The sequence below is a fragment of the Nicotiana attenuata genome, unplaced genomic scaffold (assembly GCF_001879085.1).
Source record: "Nicotiana attenuata strain UT unplaced genomic scaffold, NIATTr2, whole genome shotgun sequence".
NCBI lineage: Eukaryota > Viridiplantae > Streptophyta > Magnoliopsida > Solanales > Solanaceae > Nicotiana > Nicotiana attenuata.
In genome coordinates this window covers 1-25,717 of record NW_017672526.1, presented here as the reverse complement: position 1 = coordinate 25,717, position 25,717 = coordinate 1, and positions in this window count along the sequence as shown.

The following is a 25,717-nucleotide window of genomic DNA, read 5'->3' as shown; positions in this document are numbered from 1 at the left end:
AATTCATATAGGGCAAAAATCACGTGCTCACATCGGGTAACAGGTATTGAGTTTCCATAGGGTACCGAGGCTTGGCTATCATGATTGAGATCTTTGACTGCTGACCAAATTGAGTGGGCTTTCAGATGGCTTCCCGTTACTGAGGCAGTATATACATCAATTGAAGTGCCTTACATTCTCTTGATGGGCATTCGGAGTATCCAACTCTATGCTCCTTACCGAGTCTTGAGGCAACTGGGAAGATTCCAAACCGTCCACGGTGATGAAGACCTGAGTAAACAAGTCATCGAACTAGGCCCGAAAGCTGCATTTCCAGAAGGAAAAATCCGCCAGATATGGAATGAATGTAGGTATCTCGAGCCTAAAACCATAGTGCGGGATCAGGCTAAAGGCGAAGTGGACCCCAAATATTTGGTCTGGTTTGGCAAAAGATTTCAAATTCCTGAGAGACCTGACAAAAGGTCACATGTACAACAATTTACTGACGGGACCCAGGTACAATGGGATTGGCTAGCCAAAGAGAACAAATACAGGGCCCGAATAGGAGCATTGGAAAAATAGATTCACGAAAGGATTCGGTCCGATGAGAGGTTGATAAAAGGGCTGAAGAAGCAAGTCATAGAGTGCCAGGAACAGTTGGAGAAATCTGAAGGGAATATGGCAAAAATCCGGGCACAGTGGGCAAAGAAGACAGAGGAAAGAGCCCAATTTGTGCAACAAATGAAAAGAAATTACGAGGGAACCATTGCTAATCTGAAAAGAAAAATGAACACCCTTGAAGATAAGGCAGCCCGGCAGGACAAAGAATTTCAGGCTGAAAAGGAACAGTGCTATAGGCTAATGGACGAGATGGAGAAAGAAATAAAGTTGTTACAAGACCATCACTTCCACGACTCCCAGGTGCTAGAGGCCCGCAATCAGCAGATAAGCCNCAAGCCGCAGCCGATGAAGGTGACAAAAAGAAACTGACCCAAGAGAATGAAGCTCTCAAGGCTCAAATCCAACAAATGAAAATAGCTGCTAAAAATCAAGAAAGAAGTCGGTCCGATGAGAGGTTGATAAAAGGGCTGAAGAAGCAAGTCTTAGAGTGCCAGGAAGAGTTGGAGAAATATGAAGGGAATATGGCAAAAATCTGGGCACAGCGGGCAAAGAAGACAGAGGAAAGAGCCCAATTTGTGCAACAAATGAAAAGAAATTATGAGGGAACCATTGCTAATCTGAAAAGAAAAATGAACACCCTTGAAGATAAGGCAGCCCGGCAGGACAAAGAATTTCAGGCTGAAAAGGAACAGTGCTATAGGCTAATGGACGAGATGGAGAAAGAAATAAAGTTGTTACAAGACCATCACTTCCACGACTCCCAGGTGCTAGAGGCCCGCAATCAGCAGATAAGCCGACTACTTCAAGAAAAAGACCGAATCAGAGAAAGAATTAGAGCCATTGCGAATTATATTGTCATGAAATGTCAAGCCAGCAAAAGAATGGGTTGTACCACTTTCTTTGCTACAGTGATGATATTTGTTCGTCAGGTTATGAATGATTTGGAGAAGTTACAAAGGGATATTGCACGTAGGCCCGCGGCGATGCCGAATGATGCCCCGCGGACCCCAGGATTTGAAGCTTTAATGTACTCTTGATCTAGTTTTTAATCATCGAGTCTGTATTTTGTTATTTTGAGTCTGTTTTTGTAATTTTCCTTTTCAAGAAAACATATAGTTTAGTATCTTTGTAATCGGAGTTTTATTAATGAAAATTGAAAATCCCAAAAAAATTGCTTCCTTTTTTTTGCATTTATTTGCAAGAACTAAGCTTGGTCTGATTCATGCGGAGTCATGATACAAAGGCAATCTCCATAAGATTCGACCGTAATCCTAAGAGAAAAGGAAAAAGGGAGGAAAGAGAATAAAGGAAAAACAAGAGTGGAAAAGAAACACAAAAAGAGAAGAATAAGAAACCATGGCAAAAAGCAAAGGCAAGAATGACCAAAAAAAACAAAAAAAAACAGAGGGAAAGGGAAAATGAGAGAAAACCAGAAAGAGAAAGAAAAAGCAGGAAAAACAGAGTGTGGGAGTTAAAAGACAAGGAAGAAAAGCCGGGATGACGCATGCAACCGTGGCAAACATGTAGACACTCATTTAACTGTATAGGTGCATCACACCCCAATGTGCGGTTACCTATCTGTTACTTGTCTCAAACTAACCGTTTGTTGATGTCAATTCCAGCTCAGGTTTTATAGAAAACGGTGGTTGGTTTTTCTGTGGTAAACTGGCATCACATCAGTATTTTACCTGATCAAAGGGGGGCATAGAAATGTCTTCGGAAATGACCTTGCCAGCAATTCCCATCCCAGAAGATAGCCCAATCTCGGGCATCCCGGCCTCGGAGTCTGCAGCGGCTGAAGAGAACATGATCTTACGTCTTAGGGTCGTGGAGATGTGGTATGCGTGGACTAATGGAAGGGAGCCTCCAAGTGCCATCCCCGGATTCCCCGAGTTGTTTCCTAGAACAGGGGGTACCTCTAACATCCCCATCAGTCATCCAAATACTCCATTGGGACAACCTACCATATCCGCTCACTTTGTAGGAACACCTTTTGAGGTACGCCCCCAGGTGTTCACATCAGGAGCAACTTCCAATATTTTTACCGCTCCACCATGCTCCGCCACCACACAGCCTTCACTCCCAAGGCCCGCTTTTGATCCCTCGGTCTTCACTTTCCAAAATCCCATCTTTCAAGCAGATCCTCCTCAATATCCCACATACACTTACCCTCAGCCACCGCCATTTGAGCTTACACCAGGGCAAGATAAAACTCCCAAAGCTCCTGAACAAGATGAGATGGCAAAGAGAATGAGGAGCCTTGAGCAGAGCTTAAAGAACATGCAAGGTTTAAGCGGGCAGAAGAGTGTTTCCTATACTGATCTGTGCATGTTCCCTAACGTGCACTTGCCCATGGGGTGTAAAACGCCGAAGTTCGAGAAGTATGACGGGCATGGCGATCCCATTGCTCACCTTAAAAAGTATTGCAACCAATTGCGCGGGGCTGGCAGAAAAGAGGAGTTGTTAATGGCTTACTTTGGAGAAAGTGTGGTAGGCATCGCCTCGGAATGGTATATGGATCAAGACGTCTCCCGATGGCACATTTGGGATGACCTTGCCAGAGATTTTGTGAGACAATTTCAATACAACATCGACATTGCGCCAGACAGGAACTCTTTGGCTAATTTGAAGAAGAAGCCCTCAGAAAGTTTCAGTGAATATGCTATTAAGTGGCGTGAGCAAGCGTCGAGGGTGAAACCTCCAATGGATGAAGTGGAAATGGTCACCGTATTTCTTTAGGCCCAGGAAGCGGATTATTTCCAGAACATGATGTCAGCCATGGGCAAACCTTTTGCAGAGGCGATTAAGATCGGGGAAATGGTAGAAAATGGTTTGAAAACGGGCAGGATTTTGAGTCAGTAGGCCATCAGAGCAACCTCCCAAGCCATCCAAGGCGGGTCTGGAGGAATGGCCAAAGGTAATAAGAAAGAAGAAGCAGTTATGGCAGCCTCAGGGGTAAGGAGACACCGGGCTCCTAGACATGTGTTTTCCGAAAGAACCCCTCAACATTACTACCCTTATCATGATATGCCTTATGCTCCTCAACCGTATGCGGTCATGAATGCTCAACCCTTTGCTCGACCGCAGCAGCATGCCAATAGAAACCAAGCTCCATTCCGAAGAAATCAGCCTCCCCACCAAAACCACTATAATCCTCGTCCTCCACAGAATAACTTTCCTCCCCGTGAGCCAACCAGAAGACAAAATTTTACCCCAATTGGTGAATCTTACTCCAGTCTATTCCCGAAACTTGTCCAAATGGGTCTACTGCAGCCGATCCCTCAGAACAGACAAAACCCGGCGTCGCCTGCCTACAGAGCTGGTGTCAGGTGTGCGTACCATTCAGGAGCAGAAGGCCATCATACAAATGACTGTTGGACTCTAAAACAAGTGGTGGAAAACTTAATAGAGCAAGGAAAAATAGTACTGAGGGATGAGGATATCCCAAATGTGGCCAATAATCCACTGCCAGCCCACAACAACGGGCTGTTGATCGGGATGATCTGTGAAGATAAAGAATTTGATCCAGCATTAAAAGCTATAATTGCTATCGCTGATGCAGAAAGAAAGCCAAAGGTGGCCCCGAAGCAAGTAAAAGGGGAAAAGAAGAGCAAAATCACTAAGACAGAACCAGAAAAGAAAGCTGACACAAGAATAGAGGCGATACCTCCCAAAAATGGAATTCTCTATGTCCCGCGGGGCCGCCAAGAAAAGCAACTGGTTGTGAGAACTCCAAAGAAATTTGAATTGAAAAGAGGAACACAAATGTGCGTACCTAAGCAAGCCTATGTGGTGCGGGGGACAATCAAACCACCTCGGCTGAGTGAGCCAGTGGTTATTGGACGCGTACCACAGAAGCCTATGACGAACCCTGCTGCGGTACCATGGAATTATCATTAGACGGTGGTTACGTACAAGGGTAAAGATATCTTGGGAGAGCTGCTAGAAAACCCCCTTGTTGAGAAATATTCAAATGTAGAGGAGGTATATAATGCCACCAGAAGGCATTTCCCACCTAAGAAGCCTGTGAGTGCTGAGGAAGCAGAAGTGTTCTTTCAAAAAATGAAAATGGCCGATTATGAGGTGGTATATTTGTATGAAACTTTTGTCAAGCCTAAGTACAATAGAGGGGAAGATGATGAGGTTTTCACGGCTGAAGAAAGTGAGGAAATACGTGGGGCAATGAGGAAAATGCTCTACGAAACCCACATGGTCCAGCCGGGAGAGGGCACTAGCACCGCTGATGTGCTATACATGGGACCAAGCGCCAAGCTTCAAAACTGGAAGGCTACGCCATTCCCGATCAGGCGGGAGTCCCGGTAGACCCGACCTGCTACTTTTTCTGCTTCCCGAGTTATTCCAGGGTGTAACTCGGATGTTTCTTTTAGTTTCTTGTCTTTAAATTCCCGAATGTGAACCCTGTATTCTTCAAAATTCCAAGAAATGAAATCAATATTTCATCGTTCATTTTTCTTTATCCTTTCTGATTTTGCTATTTTTCTCCTTCATTTCTTCTCTTTAGCTCTAATAATGCAGCTTTAAATAACATGACATGCTTGCGGACTTCATGCCTAGATCCCAAAACACTGCCAGATTTCAAAATAATGAATCACGAGTCGAAATGCAAAGAAAGTAACCTTGAGGAAATAAAACAAAGAATTGGAACAATTGAAGGAAAATTGGTTCGCGGGTTGGAAAGGTCCATACATTACAACAAAAGAGTGTGCTGTACTTAGGGCACATCCGGGCAGTTGTACCAACAAAGAATGGCCCGCGCTTACAACAAGAAGGTGCGTCCCAGGAATTTTGAAGTGGGACAACTCGTGTTAAGACGCATTCTCCCTCATCAACAAGAAGCAAAAGGAAAATTCGCTCCTAATTGGAAGGGTCCATACATCATCCGGAAAATATTGCCTAGAGGAGCTTTGTATTTGGGAGATATCGAAGGAAATGATCCTGAAACAGCTGTGAATGCAGATGCAGTAAAAAGGCACTATGTCTAGACCTTCTACGATGATGACTTTGCGCAGTTGAGATGATGAAGGCTTTCCTTCTCGCTATCCAAACACTATCAACCCTTCGCAAACCCACTTGAGCCATTTATTCTTCTTTGGCTACCCTCTTTGGAACCCGGAAGTACCATCGAAAAAAAATAAATAAAAAAAAAGAAAAAGAAAAGAAAAAACAAAAACAAAAACAACCAAAAACAAATGTTTTCCTGAACTACGTCTGACTTGATTCCGAAAGGATACGTAGGCAGCCTCTCTCTGGGGTTCAGTCACACCAAAATACAAAAATCCCAATTCCCCAAAAAATGAAGCTGGGGCAGATGATATAATGGCTCGGCAATGAGCCTACCAAAACGGTTCCAAAGTTGTAAATTCCATCCAAGATTCTCTTTACCCAAAAACCTTGTCCAAGCCCTTCCGATCAATTAGCAAAGGCGTGGGAATTGAAAACATCATTGTTGGAATCTGATGCAATCAAATTGAGAGAAATAAAATGAGAGAGTCTTATCGGTGAAAACCTACGGGCACCATAAGTCGATGGTGAGTAGAGAAATTGAAAATGAGAGAGTCCGCTTAGTGAAAACTCGTAAAGAAGCACTATCGGGCGATGGTGAGAAGAAATGAGAGAGGTCGATTGGCGAAAACCCGAAAAGGGTGCCGTCGGCCGAAGAGAAGACATCTCCCACCACTGAAGAGTCCTGGCAAGGTTCCCTGGTTTTGAGACACGGGTCAACGAGTTTAAGAGAAGTTGGAAAGTTTGTGCGGGTCGGGCATCCAGTCCAAGAAGCATGTCATGTTTATTTGAAGTTTGCATGCACCCCCAGATAAGTCCTTCTCTTCCCCCCGAAAGGGACGCTTCTCTTTAAATTCATCTTCTTGCTTACTGTTCCTTGAATCCCTTTCGGCCTAACGCTGATTCCGAAACTATTACAAAGAAAGGTGGCAGGACTGGCTTTACAGGGCTCCCCTAACAAAAGCTAAAGAAAAGTACCCAGCCTCAGCGGGTGCATCAAGTCAATCCCGACTGGCCATGATGGCGGATGTTTTGAAATCAAAGCTATTGAAAGAGAAAAACAAAAAAAAGGGTCAAGGACAAAGGTCATAAAGGCAGAATAAAGTGAAAGGCCGGAGCCCCACACGGGCGAGTCATCATGAAATCCTAAAAGTTGAGTCCTGTCGGTTTGAAAAGAGATTCACCCCAAAGCCAGCAAGTAGCAAAGTTCTCAACAGAAATTGTGCCGGGATCAAGCAATTGAGATGATCAAGGCCACAAAATCAACCACTGTTTCAAACTAACAAATTGTTTTTTGTTGAAAGATAAAACAGGTGTAATTCAAAGCAACCATGCAAGAAGCAGGTGCAACCCAAAAGAGAAAAGACATGCACAAGCGCTAAAACAGCTTTGCAACAGGGAATCGACCGAAAACGAAGTTTCTCCCCAAATTCATTCATGCGTTTTGCTAAATAAAAAGAAAAAAAATAAGAAGAAAAGAAAAGAAGAAGAAAGAAAGAAGAAGAAGAAGTGAAAATGAAAAAAAAATCATGGTAGCATAGGGCCCCCGTTCCCTAGATATCCCGGCATAATCCGTGGACCTCCCTGGCATAACCCAAGGAGCCCTTTTCTTTCAATTCCCGCATAACCCGTGGACCTCCCTGGCATAACCCAAGGAGCCTTTTTCATTCAATCCCGGCATAACCCGTGGACCTCCCTAGCATAACCCAAGGAGCTTTTTTCTTTCAATCCCGGCATAACCCATGGATCTCCCTTGCATAACCCAATGAGCTTTTTTCTTTCAATCTCGGTATAACCCGTGGACCTCCCTGGCATAACCCAAGGATCACTTTTCTTTCAATCCCGGCACAACCCGTGGACCTCCCTGGCATAACCCAAGGAGCCTTTTTTCTTTCAATCCCGGCATAACCCGTGGATCTCCCCGGCATAACCCGTGGATCTCCCCGGCATAACCCGAGGACCTTTTTCTTTTCCGGCATAACCCGGTCATTTTCCAGCATAACCTGTTAATCCTCCCAATTTAAGGCTTCATTCCCAAGGATACACAATCCTGATTTTATCGCTTAGATATGTATCACAACTAGATCACAAAATTTTCCTAGTAAAAATTGGGGCAGAAAAATTTCGTTTGTTTGTTTGTCTTGGTGTCTTAAGCAGGTTTGACATCGAGGCACAGGGTTTTGAGATGACCAACGGAATGAGTCTCAATCCAGAATAAAGAAAAGAAGAAAAGAACAAAAAGAAATGAACTCAAATGTTGAAGCGAACAAAGGTGCGGATTGCTCAAAATTTGATTGAAGGCATAAGCCCCGCCGATCCCGCTTTGATCCAATGCTGCGGAAAGAAACAACACCTACAACTTGCGAGCATCAAGATTCAGATCGGAGTCCACAGCAGAATCAGCTAAGACTCAAGATCAAGCTTCAAGAGATTTATAGATAGGAATCTTGTAACTCATAGTTAATAGGCATAGCTAGCTTAGCTTTGATTTTCCTTTTGGTGTAATAAGGAGGTCAGCAAGCAGTAGCAGCAGTAACAGCAGTGAAATCACAGCTCCTGGTAGTCCCAGCTACCAAACCTTCCGGAACTACACTGACCTGATTCCTTTATAGCCAAGGATATGTAGGCAACCTTTGAAGCAGGGCTCCGTCAGACGGTTTGCAAAAATGCTTCTCATGGAGTGCCAAGTAGGCAAAAATCTCTCATGATTGCTCATTTATCTTTGCCCGGAAACCCTTCGTGTCTCTGAGCAAAGAGGGGCAGCTGTGAACATGTGATTTTGCCTCGTTTAATTACTCCTATAAAATTCATTAGAATTAGGATTTTTCTTTTATTATTCGAATTTTAGGGAATTAATTGCATGATTTTGTGTTTTGTTTGCATGTGCATCATTAATTGATATAATTCGTAAAAAATACAAAATAGTACGCTTGCATTTAGGACCTCATTTTAGTATTTTTATTAGTCAATTAGCATTACAAAAATGGAGAAAAAATAACAAAAATAGTCCTTTTTACATTTTTACCTTTAATTTCATTTTTTGTTTATTTTTCCTTTTTAAAATTAGGATCTAGTTACTTTTAGAACTTTAATTAGTTTAATTTCAGAATTGGTTCAGGTCTTTATTAATTTTGCATTTAATAAAACAAAAAGAAACAAAATGAGTAAAAGATAAAGAGAAGAGGGAAAACAGGCCAGTCATTTTTGGGCCTTTACTCACAACAATTCGTTTAGCCCAATTAAAATAACATTCAACCGGACCAAACCCAACCCAAAGCCACCGGTCCAGCACCATTTTAATCGAAACGACGTCGTTTTGAGCCATGAGATCTGAGCCGTCGAGGATACATGATCCAACGGCTCAGAACTAGGATAAACTTAATATATAATTGTCGAATTTCCTTACCTCCCCCCCCCCCCACCGTCGTCTCAGAACACCCCTAGTATCACCACCGTCCCTCCGCCGCTCGCCGCCGGCCGGAAATCGCCTCCGCCGGCGGCGAAACTCCAAATAACTCCAAATTTTCACCATAGCTCCGTCTTCCTCTCCCTAGTCCATATCCAACCTTATTTCCCTTCAAATCCGAGCCAATCGCTTTGAATATTAAATCGAAAGCTCGGACCAAAACCCTAACTCCTCCAAAACTCCCAAAACTCACACCCTATACTCTCCTAACCTCCCTCTTCCCAGATCCCAAACCAGAACCCTTCAAATCCAAGTGGAACCCCATGAATTTTAGATCTAGGGTTTTAAAAAATATAACCTGTTTTTGGGAATTTCAAATACTCGAATGATTTTTAATTAATGCTATACGTTTATTTCAACAAAATAAACATATAACATTAACTGAAAGTCAATTTCGAGAGTCAATCAAGATGAAGACCAAATCAGTAAGTTTTCTTCCTGTTCTGATTATTTCTTTGATTTTTTTTCTTTTTTGATTGATTCTGTTCTTGTGGCTTTTTTGAGTTTTTTTATTTTAATTTTTTGTTTTGATTTGGTCAATCCTGTTTTTGTAATTTCTAATTTTAGTTTAATTTTTGTTTGATTCTGTTTTGATATATGTTCTGTTAGGCTTTAATTTTTTAGGCAATCCTGTTTAGTCAATCCTGTTTAGTCAGTGTTCGATTTTAATTTTTATTATTTCAGTGTTTGATTTAGTTAGTAATTTCTTATTGTTGCTATTAGTTAGATTTTATTAGTTTAGTTGTTTGGATATAGCTGAATTCAAAATCCTTGTNTGCTCCTGCGTTCTTCAACCCAAATGGCATGACTCTATAACAATACGTTCCCCAAGGTGTGATAAATGCCGTATTTTCCGCATCCTCCTCATCCATCAAAATCTTGTGATAGACCGCATAGCAATCCACGAAGGAACCAATCTCATGTTTGGCACAATTGTCAATTAATATGTAGATGTTTGGTAGTGAGAAGTTGTCTTTCGGACTTTCCTTATTGAGGTCACGGTAATCTACGCACACTCTGGTCTTTCCATCCTTCTTTGGCACAGGCACTACATTGGCTAACCAGGTGGGATACCGCGTGACCCGGATGACCTTTGCCTCAAACTGTTTGGTGACCTCTTCTTTGATTTTCACACTAATGTCTGTTTTGAATTTCCTTAGCTTCTGCTTGACAGGAGGGCATGCTGGGTCAGTGGGCAGTTTGTGGACCACCAAATCGGTGCTTAAACCTGGCATGTCGTCATATGACCATGCAAAAACATCTTTATACTCAAAAAGTGCTTTAATTATCTCTTCTCTGAGCTGTGGTTCCAAATGGACACTTATTTTCGTTTCCCGCACATTCTCCTGATCCCCTAAATTGATTGCCTCTGTGTCATTCAGATTAGGTTTGGGTTTTTCTTCAAAGTGGCTTAATTCTTTACTGATTTCCTCAAAAGCTTCCTCATTATCATATTCTATTTCGTCCTCACACTCAACTTCTTGTATTATTATGTCTGAGTTAGATTGGCATTTAAGACTGGGCTGAAGACTCCTCATGCATGACACATCACTGAAACCAACGTAAAAGGGACTGTACAAGAAAGAAAAGAAAGGCAAAAATAACAACTATCATGACTGAAAAAGAGGGAGATTGCATTTCATTAATTTTTAAGATAACAAGGTTTAACTCATCCAAACGGACGGAACATAGCATCCGAATTACAACCTTGGAAATAATCCAGATTAAACTGAAAGGAAATCAAAACTAACTACCAAGACTCCCTCCGGGTAGGAAGGGGAGTTGCTTCCCAATTGTTAAGCTTTGCCTGGGGCCCCACGAACTGAACATCTGCCTTGCTTGGACCTTCTCCGGCCTCCAACACATTCACCTCATAAACAACTTTTCAAACCTCTCAATCAGCTCCTTGTCGGGATCAACCACACCACTGGGCATTGCTGTTGCTAGGCGCTTCTTAGTACCAGGCCTGACGAAGGAACGGAAAAGGCGGGGGATGGGTTTTGGAAGGGTCCATGCTTTCTTTTTCATCTTTCTATCTCGCCTTATGTCTGCAGCAGTGGGCTTGAAACCCAAACCAAAAGTAACCAGGTTTGCAGGAAGGGATACGGGCTGTACGATGCCTTGTAAAGAAGCACCCAAGCCTTTTCCAGGTACAAATCCGTTCTTCAGCATTTCCGACGCAACCATGACGGATGCAGCAGCTACCTTTGGCACAGGAATACACTCCCCTTCCGGGATCTTCTCAACTGATACCGTATCAAAGACTTGATACACCCATGGGCCTTTGTCATCCTCAACTTCTATAAAAGGCACAATGGCATCACCCAGAGTACACGAACTATCTTCCCTATGCACCACAATCTCTTGCCTGTCCCACTCGAATTTAACCATCTGGTGCAAGGTAGATGGCACTACCTTTGCTGCATGGATCCAGGGTCGGCCTAACAAGAGATTGTAAGAGACAGCCACATCAAGCACCTGGAACTCCATAGTGAATTCAACCGGACCTATTGTCAGTTCCAATACTATATCCCCAACTGTGTCCTTGCCTCCTCCATCAAATCCTCGCACGCAAATGCTATTCTTATGAATTCTCTCACTGTCCAACTTTAACTTTTCCAGGGTGGAGAGAGGGCAAATGTTTGCACTGGACCCGTTATCAACAAGCACCCGGGTGACCACAGAGTCTTCACATTTCACCGTGAGGTAGAGTGCTCTATTATGCTCAGTGCCCGCCAAAGGCAGCTCATCATCAGAAAATGTAACCCTGTTGACCTCAAAAATGTTGTTTGCTATTTTCTCTAAATGGTTCACAGAAATCTTATCGGGAACGTGGGCCTCATTCAGAATTTTCATCAATGCTTGGCGGTGCTCATCTGAGTGGATTAGTAATGATAGCAAAGAGATTTGTGCCGGGGTCTTTCTCAACTGTTCTACAATGGAATAATCCTGTGCCTTCATCTTCTTCAAAAATTCTTCTGCCTCTTCTTCAGTTACAGCTTTCTTTACTGATACTGGATTATCTTTGGTGAGTTTAGCCTTTCTCAGCTCGTCAGGAGCAAAGCATCTCCCCGAGCGAGTCAGTCCATAGGTTTCACAAACTTCTTCCTTAACTTCCTTTCCTTGATACATCATTGTCNTAGCCTTGGACATTCAGTCCTTGGCTAACAGACTAGTGAGGTTGGACATTTCGGAGCCCAGCCGGGTTCTTGCGTGTGTGGTTGCTCAGTTTTCATNACCTATCCCATGTGTTAGACTTCAGTACTATTCAGCTGGACGAGAGTTTGGGTTATGAGGAGGAGCCAGTTGCCATCATTGATAGACAGGATCGCCAGTTGAGGTCCAAGAGGATTTCTGCAGTGAAAGTCCAGTGGAGGGTCCAACCAGTCGAGGAGGCGACCTGGGAGTCCGAGGAGGACATGCGGAGCAGATACCCTCATCTATTCAGCACTTCAGGTACTTTCCTATGTCCGTTCGAGGACGAACGTTTGTTTAAGAGGTGGAGGATGTAACGACCCGACCGGGCGTTTGTCTTTTAGAATCCGATCCCCCCAAATAAAACTCTCCGTGCTCGCTTTAACTAATTTACGACCTACGGGGATGGTTGATTCGGGATTTAGAAGAGTTTGGATTGAAATATGCACATTTGACTCTTTAGGATTTTCTTAAAAGGCTAAGTTTGACTTTGGTCAACATTTTGGGCAAACGGGCCCGGATTCATGTTTTGACTGTTTCGGAGGGTCCGCGGGAAATATGGGACCTGGGCATATGCCCGGAATCGAATTTCGAGGTCCCTATCTCGAGTAATGAATTTTTATTAGAAATTGTTAATTTGAAATATTAAGGATTTAAAGAAACTAACTAATGATTGATTTCATGGGCATCGGGCTTGTATGTTGGTTCCGAAGCCCGGTACAAGTCCGAAATATCATTTAAGACCTACCCGCAAAATTTGGTGTCAATCCGAGTAGTTTAAGGGCGTTTTGGCCCGTTAGAGGAAAATTATGAACTTGAAGTTCATAAGAGCATTCAGTTAGCTTGAAAACGGACTCGTAGTTAGAAATCAGATGCTTCCTCAACAACTATCTTTAGAATGTCCTAGTTTGATTCATTTGGTTTTAGGGGTGATTCCTAGATTTAGCGTTGTTTCGGGTGTTCCGAAGGTTCGAGTAGGTCCGTCTCGTGATTTCAGACTTGTCGGTATGTTCGAGCGGGGCCCGGGAGCCCCGAGCGTCAATCGGACGAGGCTCAGTGAAGTGGAATGTTTTTTGAGAAGGGTTGAAGTTTGCTGCTTCTGTCATAACCGCACCTGCGGTTGGTGGACCACAGGTGCGAGACCGCAGATGCGGTCCTCCCACCGCAGAAGCGGCCCAGGGCAGGCCAGGCCAGGAACCGCAGAAGCGGCTCCCAAGCCGCAGAAGCGGTCCCAGCTCTTTTGGCCCATTTGCAGATGCGGTGCATTTCTCGCAGAAGTGGGACCACAGATGCGGTCCCCTGACTGCAGATGCGGAAATCGCTGAGGCAGTGAGGTTCATTTAATACGGGTTCTAAGTCATTTTTATCACTTTTTCACTCCTCCATTGGGCGATTTTAGAGCTTTTGAGAGAGGAACTTCACCTAGCATCTTGAGGTAAGTGTGTTCTACCTATTTCTAGTTTAATAAATATGTCTTAGGTAGATTAAACACTAGTATTAAGGTGAAATCACGGGGTTAGAGCAAAAACCTAGGGTTTTAATAAAACTTAGATTTTACCACGAAATTTGTTATGCAATGAACTAGAAATTGTATATTATTGATCTCTAGGTTATAGAGTTCAACCCCCCTAGATTCGGATTCAACTTTTGAGCTACTTCTTTCAAAAAATTTCGAAATCCGGGCACGTGGGCCCGGGGTCGAATTTTAGGAAACTTGTGTTAATGGTTGGGAAATTGCTTAAATAGTTAGAATTCGATTTTTGTGAGCCTATATTGATTAGTTCCTACCTCATTTAACTAGTTTGGGATCGTTCGGCTCCGAATTGAGGATTTGGGCTCGCTCTTGGTATTGGAAGTGCACTTGGAGCGAGGTGAGTCTCCTTTCTAACCTTGTAAGAGGGAATTGTCCCCATAGGTATAATAATTGAGTAATTTTCTATTAAATGCGGGGGCTACGTACGCACTAGGTGACGAGAGTCCGTGCGTAGCTACTATTATGTTAATTGTCCGGGTAGTCTAGGGCCCGTATCATGCTATATTTGTAACTGTCTCCGTATTTTCTTGCTAATGTGATCACTTAGAATATGCTAGAGACTTAAAAAAAAGAAAGAAATGAGCGAATGTATACACTTGTTGGACACTTGTATGAATTTACTTGGAAATAAATGCGCATTATTTTCTTGAAATAAATTGATATTTGTGGATCGGGCCGATCACCTTGGTAGAAATAGATGCATCTATGGTTCGCGCCATTCGACCCTCTGGCAGTGCACAGTTATTTTTTTCTGTTGGATCGGGCCGTCGACCTCGGCATAATGTGCGCATGACATATATATATGTGAAATCTTATCCAGGACTTGTTCTGCTAAATACTTGAAATGTGTACGGTTAACTGTAAATTGTTAAGGACATGACTTATTACCTCTTGCTGCATGCTGTTGATTATTTGTAACTATCCTGCCTAGCGGAACACTTTATTATATTATTTGACCCTAGTAAGTGTCAAGTCGACTTCTCGTCTCTACTTCTTCGAGATTAGACGGGATACTTACTGGGTACATATTGTTTATGTACTCATACTACACTTCTGTACTTAATTGTACAGGATCTGAGGCAGGTACATCTGGCTATCAGTTTGGTGCGCACCCCTGATTCATAGTTTGAGACTTCCACGGTGAGCTGCTCCCTTCCTGAGACATTCAGCAGCTTTATGGAGTCTTTTCCTTACTTTTGCTGTCTATTCTATCTCAGACAGTAGGATAGTTTTATTATTTTGTATATTCTACTAGTTGCCCATTACTTGTGACACCAGGTCTTGGCACACACGTTAGTAGACTATCATTTTAGAGTTGTATAACTATTTTGGCATATTATTGTTCATGTCTGATTTGACTTGAGCTTTATGAATTTCTATACTTACTGGGCAAAGATAAAAACCGAGAACTAAATTACATTTTCTGCATTGGCTTGCCCGATGATGGTGTTGGGCACCATCACGATCTATTTTCGAAAATGGGTCGTGACAACTTTAAGTTCCTTTCTTCTCTGTTTCTGCTTATTTTCTACTCTCTGCCCAACAGTTTCAAGTACTGATATAGGTAGTTTTACAAGATTAATTAACCAGAAAATGTCGAACAATTATTGGAAGGAGGCAAAACAAGAAATATTAAATTGGTCGATATGAACACGGAACTAAAAGTTTTTAGGGAAAAGAAGGGTCATAGAGATGTTACAAACACTAAAATCCACCATAACATAGTTTAGTAAGTAACACGAGTAATAAAGTCCCAGTAGCAATAAAAATTCCTCATTTTCTGCCGGCCTAGCCATTATAATTCAAATTTATAATCAAGTTGAGGGTGTGTATTATTGCATTATTAGTATTTTATTTTTTCAATTAGTCGTTGGGCACGCACATTGCACGTATATCCCATATAATTAATACGAATTTTAAAAAATTTACTATATTTTTTCGTACATGAATAGTAAAACGCTTTGAATCATGATTGCATTTATAAGAATAGGATTGCACTTAGAAATTATAACAATCTGAATATTTAAGCAAAAAAAGGAAGGAGAAGATAAAATTAAGAAATGTAAATGTTAGCTCATATGCATGGGAAGTTAAAGAGCTTAACTTTGTAAAGTGAAGAATTTAGATACACAAACCTTACTAATTCTTTGACAATCTCAAGGCAAATTTAACATTACAAAATGAACTTTTGTAGCTTACACATTTTATTTATTACTAAAATTGAAGGTATTATTAATATTACTTTTAAGTGCATAAAAGTCAATAATATTATAGGGTCATTTTAGTATTTCACATTCAATTTTTAATCTCCATGCTTATAATATAGCACTAGGATCCATTTTACGATTACATCAATTTAGTTAGTCTGATTCAAAAGAAATCAGATTGATGTAATTTATTAAACAAAAAGAAAATATAGCATTATGCTAGTTGGACAAAATCACATATTGATTCGAAAATAAAATGGCATTTACTTTGAAATCTAAATTTGTGAAGTTGTCATATATAGATGGCTAAACGACAAGTCTGTTGTAATACAAGATTGCAATTAATTGACTTAGCGATAAAACAGAGCCTTCTTTTGAAATCTATTACAATAGGTTAGTTAAATATAAACAAAAATAAGGAGAAAGACGATTCTGTTAAAAAATGTAGCTCAAAGTAATAATATAAAACAAGAAGATAAGTAGAATAAGAGAAGAAGAGATAACTTTCTTATTTTATCAAGTGTTCAAGTGTATTCCATCTCACATTTCATGCCTCTATTTATACTATTACATATGAATGTTACAAAATCATTATCTTAAACATGGCATTAACAATTGAGATCATGGGGGAAGATCATGGGGAGGGGTTATGGAGGTGTGGGAGTTACAATCATAATGGTGATGAGTAGTGGGAGGTAGTTTACATCATGGGTGAAAGTAGTGGGAGTAGTGGATATCCATATTTACTAAATATTTTGTAACACTCCCCCTTGGATGTCCAAAAAAATAGATAATATGCCTCGTTAAAACCTTACTAAGAAAAAACCCTGTGGGAAAAAATCTTAGTGAAGGAAAAAGAGTACAAATATCTCTAATACGCTTTATTTACTGCCTCGTTAAAATCTTACCAGTAAAACCCAGTAGGACAAAACCTAGGCTAAGGGAAAAAGAGTACAGCGCGTATCTTACTCCCCCTCATGAAAATATCACTTTATTTCTCGAAGACGTCGCATTCCAATCTTCTGTCTCAACTTCTCAAATGTTGAGGTTGGTAAAGCCTTAGTGAACAAATCAGCCAAATTTTCACATGAACGAATCTGTTGAACATTAATTTCACCATTTTGTTGAAGATCATGCGTGAAAAAGAACTTTGGTGAAATATGCTTTGTTCCGTCTCCTTTGATGTATCCTCCTTTCAGTTGAGCAATACAAGCAGCATTGTCTTCATATAGTATTGTTGGATTATCCTTTTTCATAAGAAAACCACACATTTCCTGAATATGCTGAGTCATTGATCTTAACCAAACACATTCCCGACTAGATTCATGAATGGCTATTATCTCGAGCATGTATTTGAAAGTATGTGGACAGGTCTTATTTGGTTTTTGTTTCTAGTTTAGGACCCGAACCTGTGTAAATAGTTAACGGCCTAACGGTTTAACCCCCTCCCGTAATTAGTTAACGGTTTAAAAAAACCTTTTGTTAAACGGTCCCTTTTGGGTTTTTAGGAAGGTAAACTTCCGGAAGGGTTTCCGTTTTTAAAGTTTGGGGTTGGGAACTTTACCGAAAAAAAACCTTTTTTTTCTTTTTCCCCGTTACGCCGAATTCCCGGGGACCTATTAACCGGTACCCTAAATACCCTTTATTTTTACCGTTTTACGTACGTTTTTAACGGAAATTTTTACCTAAGTTTTAAACGTAAAAAAAACTTTTTTTTTTTCCTTTTTCTTACCTTTACCCTAAATTTTTAAGTTTTTTTAAACGTCCCGGGGGGGTTTTTACCCCCCCAAAAAAAGGGTTTCTTTAAACTTTAACCCTTTTAAAAAAAAATTCTTTAAAGTTTACGTACCCTTTAAAACCCTAAAACCTCCCTTTTTAAAAACCCTATTGGGTTTTTCCCTTTCGGTTTTTGGGGTTTAAGGGGGGGACTTTAAGGCCGTTAGTAACGTTCTTTAACGGTCTAAAAAAGTTTCGCTTACCCTACGTGAAAACCGTAAAAAGCTAAAATCTTGGTTCCGGTAACGGTTACGTTTAGTTTAGTTTCGGGGAACTAACGTATAAAACCTTGACCGTTCGAACCCGTTACCCCTAACCGTTTGACCTANTAAGCCTTGTCTGGATGATGCAACATTGACGCCAAAGTGGCCAAAGCGTCGGCAACCTCATTGTGAATCCTTGGAATATGCCTGAAGTCTATTGATTGAAACCGTTGACAAAGTTCATGCAAACACTGCCGATACGGTTTGAGCTTCAAATCTCGTGTCTCCCATTCACCCTGAATCTGGTGTACCAGAAGATCCGAGTCACCCATGACCAAGATTTCCTGAACACCCATGTCTATAGCTAATCTCAAACCCAAGATACATGCCTCGTATTCAGCCATGCTATTGGTGCAATAGAAACGAAATTGAGCAGTGACAGGGTAGTGTTGCCCCGTCTCAGAAATCAGTACTGCTCCTATCCCGACACCCTTGGCGTTGGCAGCTCCATCAAAGAACAATTTCCATCCTGGCTTCTCGACTTGTTCTAAGTCTTCAACATGCATTATCTCCTCGTCAGGGAAGTATGTTTTCAAAGGTTCATATTCATCATCAACTGGATTCTCGGCCAAATGATCAGCCAGCGCTTGTGCTTTCATTGCAGTCCGGGTCACGTAGACAATATCAAACTCCGTGAGCAAGATTTGCCATTTCGCCAACCTCCCTGTGGGCATGGGCTTCTGAAAAATGTACTTCAATGGGTCCAACCGAGAGATGAGATAGGTGGTATAGGCTGACAAGTAATGTTTCAACTTCTGCGCTACCCAGGTTAAGGCACAACACGTCCTCTCAAGTTGAGTGTACTTTACCTCATATGATATGAACTTCTTGCTGAGGTAGTAAATTGCCTGCTCTTTCCTTCCTGTGATGTCATGCTGCCCCAGTACACGACAAAAAGAATTATCCAGCACGGTCAGATAAAGGATCAAGGGTCTTCCCGGCTCCGGCGGGACCAACACAGGTGGACTAGCCAAATACTCCTTAATCTTGTCAAATGCTGCTTGACATTCATCCGTCCATCTGACCGCAGCATCTTTCTTTAGCAGCTTGAAGATGGGCTCGCAAGTCGTTATAAGTTGGGCAATGAACCTGCTGATGTAATTCAACCTGCCAAGCAAACTCATCACATCTTTCTTGTTCCTTGGCGGTGGTAGCTCCTGAATGGCTTTGATCTTGGACGGGTCTAACTCAATACCGCGCCGACTTACCACGAATCCCAACAACTTCTCAGATGGGACTCCAAACGCACACTTTGCTGGATTAAGCTTGAGGTTGTACCTGCGGAGCCTCTGGAAGAATTTCCTCAAGTCCTTGACATGGTCACATTATTTCCTCGAATTTATGATCACATCATCTACAAAGACCTCAATTTCCCGATGTATCATGTCATGGAACATAGTGGTCATCGCCCTCATATACGTTGCTCCTGCGTTCTTCAACCCAAATGGCATGACTCTATAACAATACGTTCCCTAAGGTATGATAAATGCCGTCTTTTCCGCATCCTCCTCATCCATCAAAATCTGGTGATAGCCCACATAACAATCCACGAAGGAACCAATCTCATGTTTGGCACAATTGCCGATCAATATGTGGATGTTTGGTAGTGGGAAGTTGTCTTTCGGGCTTGCCTTATTGAGGTCACGGTAATCTACGCACACTCTGGTCTTTCCATCCTTCTTTGGCACAGGCACAACGTTGGCTAACCAGGTGGGATACCGCGAGACCCGGATGACCTTTGCCTCAAACTACTTGGTGACCTCTTCTTTGATTTTCACACTAATGTCTGTTTTAAATTTCCTTAGCTTCTGCTTGACAGGAGGGCATGCTGGGTCGGTGGGCAATTTGTGGACCACCAAATCAGTTCTTAAACATGTCATGTCGTCATATGACCATGCAAAAACATCTTTGTACTCAAAAAGCGCTTTAATTATCTCTTCTCTGAGCTGAGGTTCCAAATGGACACTTATTTTCGTTTCTCGCACAGTCTCCTAATCCCCTAAATTGATTGCCTCTGTGTCATTCAGATTAGGTTTGGGTTTTTCTTCAAAATGGCTTAATTCTTTGCCTCCTCCATCAAATCCTCGCACGCAAATACTATTCTTGTGGATTCTCTCGCTGTCCACCTTTAACTTTTCCAGGGTGGAGAGAGGGCAAATGTTTGCACTGGACCCGTTATCAACTAGCACCCGGGTGACCACAGAGTCTTCACATTTCACCGTGACGTAGAGTGCTCTATTATGCTCAGTGCCTTCCAAAGGCAGCTCATCATCAGAAAATATAACCCTGTTGACCTCGAAAATCTTGTTTGCTATTTTCTCTAAATGGTTCACAGAAATCTTATCGGGAACATGGGCCTCAATCAAAATTTTCATCAATGCCTGGCGGTGCTCATCTGAGTGGATCAGTAATGATAACAAAGAGATTTGTGCCAGGGTCTTTCTCAACTGTTCTACAATGGAATAATCTTGTGCCTTCATCTTCTTCAAGAATTCTTCTGCCTCTTCTTCAGTTACAGCTTTCTTTACTGATACTGGATTGTCTTTGGTGAGTTTGGCCTTTCTCAGCTCGTCAGGAGCAAAGCATCTCCCCGAGCGAGTCAGTCTATGGGTTTCACAAACTTCTTCCTTAACTTCCTTTCCCTGATACATCACTGTCACTCGGCAGTAATTCCATGGGACGGCCTTTCCACTGATTACTGGTAGCTGAGTCACTGGCTTGATGACAACCGGCTCTGTACGAGCCCCTTTCACAATCACAGCGGGCTTGACAGCTGCCCCAGACACTACAACTTTAACTGGTTCTTGTTTTTCTGCAACACTGCTCAAAAGCTCTTTCTTCATCACTACAACCGGTTTGCTAACTGTTTCTCCTACCTTGATCAACGCTCTCCCCTTTGCTAGTTTCTCATTTGATCTATCCTCACTAGCCCTGATCATCATTACGGTTTGTGACGGCTTCTTATGCTCTCCCTTTTGGACTAGCTCGATCATATGGGTCTCGTGATGAGTTGGTAATGGATTTTGGGTGATGTTAGGCGCTTCTGGGGCTTGCACTTCAATTCGGCGAGTATCAATGAGCTCTTGGATGGCCGTTTTCAAGTGCCAACATTTTTCTGTGCCATGTCCCGGCGCACCAGAGCAATATTCACAACTCACAGAGTGGTCCAGATTCCTTGGGGGAGGATTTGGCAATTTGGGTTCAATCGGATTCAGCATGCCCAATTGTCTCAATCTGTGGTACAAGCTAGTGTAAGATTCACCCAAGGGAGTGAAAGTCTTCTTCTTTTGCAACCTATCATTCTTAAATGCGGGATTGGGTCGAAAACCGGTTCCAGCGGGATTTCTGTTGGTTCTTGGGGGTGGGTAGGTGTTTTGAGCTGAGTAGGTATTTTGTGGGGTGGGTGTGCGCCATTGTGCATGGGTAGGAGGTTGGGGGTATGTTTGGGCATGGTGGATAGAGAAATGGGGAGCAGGAGGTGGGTAATAATGCTGCGGTGGGCCATATGGGGTGTGTGGGTAGGTTTGGGGGTGAGGGCGAGGTTGGTGATAATATGGTGATGGACCTCTGGACCAAGCTCTTGATTCCACTACTGCAACCTCTTCTTTCTTCTTCTTTCCCAATACTCCTCCAGTGCCGCCCTGAATAGCCTGAGTAGTTGCTTTGATTGCTGAATAGCTCATAATTTGTTAGACTTGAGACCCTCTTCCACCATACTTCCCATTTTTACGACCTCGTTGAAAGTTTTTCCCACTGCTGACACCAGATGACCATAATAGGTTGGCTCCAAAGCCTGAAAGAAATAATCAACCATCTCATTCTCTTTCATTGGAGGATCGACTCTTGCTGCCTGCTCTCTCCACTAAAAACCATACTCTCTGAAGCTTTCTCCGGGCTTCTTCTCAATTTTGGTCAGTGACAGACGATCCGGGACAATTTCGAGATTATACTGGAAATGACATGCGAATGCTTGGGCCAGATCGTCCCAATTGTACCATCGAGCATGATCCTGTCGTGTGTACCACTCCAAAGCTGCTCCACTTAGACTTTGACTAAAGTAAGCCATCAATAACTCATCCTTTCCTCCAGCTCCTCTCATCTTGCTGCAGAACCCCCTTAAGTGGGCCACCGGATCACCATGGCCATCATATAGGTCAAACTTGGGCAACTTGAACCCTGCTGGCAACTGGACATCAGGAAACAGGCACAGGTCCTTGTAGGCTACACTCACTTGTCCTCCAAGCCCCTGCATATTTCGGAATGACTGTTCTAAGCTCTTAACCTTCCGTATCATTTCCTCTTGCTCAGGGTTTCTAGGAGGCTTTTCTTCCTCAGCTGAGAGATCAAGGCGGGGAGTGTAAGGGCATGGCTCTGGTGGTTTGAAAGTGGCTTCGGGTGGGTAATATTGGTTATCATGGGTTTGGAACAAAGGTTCGCTAGAAGACCTGTGTAGCGTAGCAGGTGGGGGAGCTACGAACACAAGAGTAATTGGCGGTGGAGGGCATGGGATTTGTTTGGGTGGTGGAGGTGGTGGTGTTTGAGAGGTGGTTCCGTAGTACTGCTGGTAAGTAGGGAAAGCAGGAGATGAATTCACTGTGGGAGGATCTTGAGGCTGAGCTAGTGGTGGGAGGTAGGTGGGGTTAGCAGGATAGGCTGGTGGTGGATGTCCCTTCGACCAGGCCTGGTACATCTCGGCCATTTATTGCTTCAGTTTGTACATCTCCTCCTTCATTGCATTAACATCCACTACTTCCTCCTCCTTGGATGGGTCAACAATGCTTGCTTCCAATTCCTGGTTGACCATGTTAGACTTATCCTTAGAGCGGGTGTTGTAGGGATGAGTTGCCAGAATGCTAGTCAACTTAACCACTTGCCTGGACTCATCAACAACAACTTTGTTAGCGGTTAGGGCATTAACAGATAGATATCCGCACATTAAGGAGTGAATGCACCTAAGCAGTTAACCATTTCTATTATGCCTTTGCTTGGCTGCATGCGTCATTCCGGCTTTTCCTTATTTCTATGTGCCACTTCCTTTTATTTTCCATTGTTTCTTGCCGCTCTCTCTTTTTGCATTGTCTCTCCTATTTGTCCATTTTATTGTTTGGTTACGGTCGAATCCTATGGAGATTGCCTACGTATCACGACCCTGCGTGAATCAGACCAAGCGTAGTTCGTGAAAAATAGAAGCAAAACATTTTTTTGGGAATTTCAATTTTATTGATAGCAACTACGTCTATTACAAAGACTCAAAGCGGACAGATTAAACAACTAACAGACTCTAATGCAGAAAAGAACTACAGACTCCACCATCCCTATCCTGGTTCAAACAAAATACAGACTCAATCAACTGACTCTCTCTTAATGAAAAGGAAATACAGACTCCAGCAGAAACGGAAATACAGACTCAGATGACAAATTCTAGTGGAAAAAGAAATACAGACTCAAAAGACAATCATGAATACATTAAAGCTCCTGGTGCCCGCGGGACATCGTTCGGTCTCGCCGCGGGCCTATATGCAAGTTCCCCTTGAAGTCTGTCCAGGTGCTTCACAAATATCATCACTGATGCAAAGAAGGTGGTACGGGTCATGTTCTCACACATTTGGCATTTCCTAGTAATAGAATGAGCAACGGTTAAGATTCTCTCTCTGATTCTGCCTTTTTCTTGAAGCAAACGCCCTATTTGTTGGGTCCTAGCCTCCAAAGTTTGCTCAGCTGCCTGGTTTTGTTCCCGGAGTTCTTGCAAGTCCATTTCTAATTGTGCCAATGCCATGTAACAATGCTCTCTTTCAACTTTGAATTCTTTTGCCTGTTTGATCATTCTATTCTCTGTGGCAATGACCTTTTTCTTTAATCCTGTGACCTCATTATCGTATTCTTCTTTCAACTGTGTAACCATGCGGGCCCATTCTTCCGTGTTTTTAGCCAATTGTTTCCGAACCCCAGCTAATTCCATTTCCGCTTTGTTGAGATCAAAACTGTAGTCATTCACTTTTTGCCTTAGATTTTCTATAAGCTTTGTATCTTTGGCACTTCTGACGGGGTTTTCGGCCTCTAGCTTCATCTTTTGGATTTGGGCTCGTAAGGCTTCATTCTCTTTGGCCAATTTCTTTCTCTCACCTTCGTCAGCCGCGACTTGCACGCAATTCTCAAATGGGAGGTCTTGGACCTGTTTTTCCAATGCTCCTATGCGGGCCCTGTATTCATTTTCTTTAGCTAACCAAGCCCACTGCTCTTGCGATGATTCAGCAAACTCCCGGATGTGAGGTCTTTTAGCTGGCCTTTCATGCTCATATTCTCTTCTATACCAAGCAAGGTATCCTGGCGACACTTCGCCTTTGGCCCGATCCTGTACGCAAGTATCCTCTTTTAAGTATTGGCATTCATTCCAGATCTGGCGGACTCTTGCTTCTAGGAACTGTCCATCAGGGCTAATTTCAACCACCTGAGCACTAAGATCGCCATCTTTTGGCACTATTTGGCACCTCCCGAGTTTCCTTAAAACCCGATACGGGGCAAAGGGCTGGATGCTCTTAAGGCCCATCAAAAGGAAGTGCGGCCCCGTTGCTGGCATATATATGATTTCATTGACAGGCAACCATCCAAATGTCCACTCTATTTGACTAGCAGTGAGGGATCGAAAGTATGAAGTCCAACCCGTGAATCCCTCGGGCAAGCTGATCCCCTTAATCCTTGTGTAAAACTCTTCTATACATGTCTTCTTTGTAGACCCATAACTCAGGAACTGAGGATGATGGCACAAGTGTTCGGTCATCCACATTTGCAACAATAAATTGCACCCCTCGATGAAGTCTCCCCCGGCTTTGCAAGCTGTAAGAGCGCGGAAGATTTCGGCTAATATCATGGGTGCAAGGGTGCTTTTGGCTTGAGTGAGTAAAGTGCTGACAACTCCGGCTATTTTTATGTCAATGTTTCCATCTTTCCTTAGAAATACCACAAGCCCCAAAAAGACCACCATAAAAGCAAAACGTCTATGCTCCTCCCATTTTTGGCGGTTCCCTTTGCTACATATCTTGTTTTCCGGGTTGTTGAAACCTCCTATACGGCCATATCTGTGATATATGAAGTGTGGAGTACAAAAGCCATTTGCCAAATCTGCATTGTGGACCGTCCTGCTTATTTTCAGCGAGTCTAAAAATCTGTGCACAGCCACAGCTCTCGGGGCAACCAAGTACTTATGCCTTAAAGGAACCTCATCTTTCCCGATGTAGCCGGCTATTTCCTCTAGTGTCGGGGTCAACTCAAGTCCGAGAAATGGAAGACGTTATGTGCCGGGTCCCAACATGTGACCAACGCTCTGATGATGTCTCCCCGAGGCACAATCTCTAACAAACCGGTAAGCCCTTTCAAATATTTTTTGACCTCATCTTGCCCTTCTCCTCCTAAGTCGTTCCACCACAGACGCAACTCCAAAGGGATTTTATGCATGATTGAAAAAGGTTCATTTTGAGTCGTGCTCATCCTGCACATTTATTAAGGTGATTTAATCACTTATTTGGCCTAACCATGAAAAATGACACTATTTTGTTCAAATTAACAATTTAAAACAAATGACTGGTTTTGTGAGTACGGCCTTTCAGCACTTCGTGGAGAAGATTTTAAGGTTGTGCCTGCTAACCGTTGAAACTGA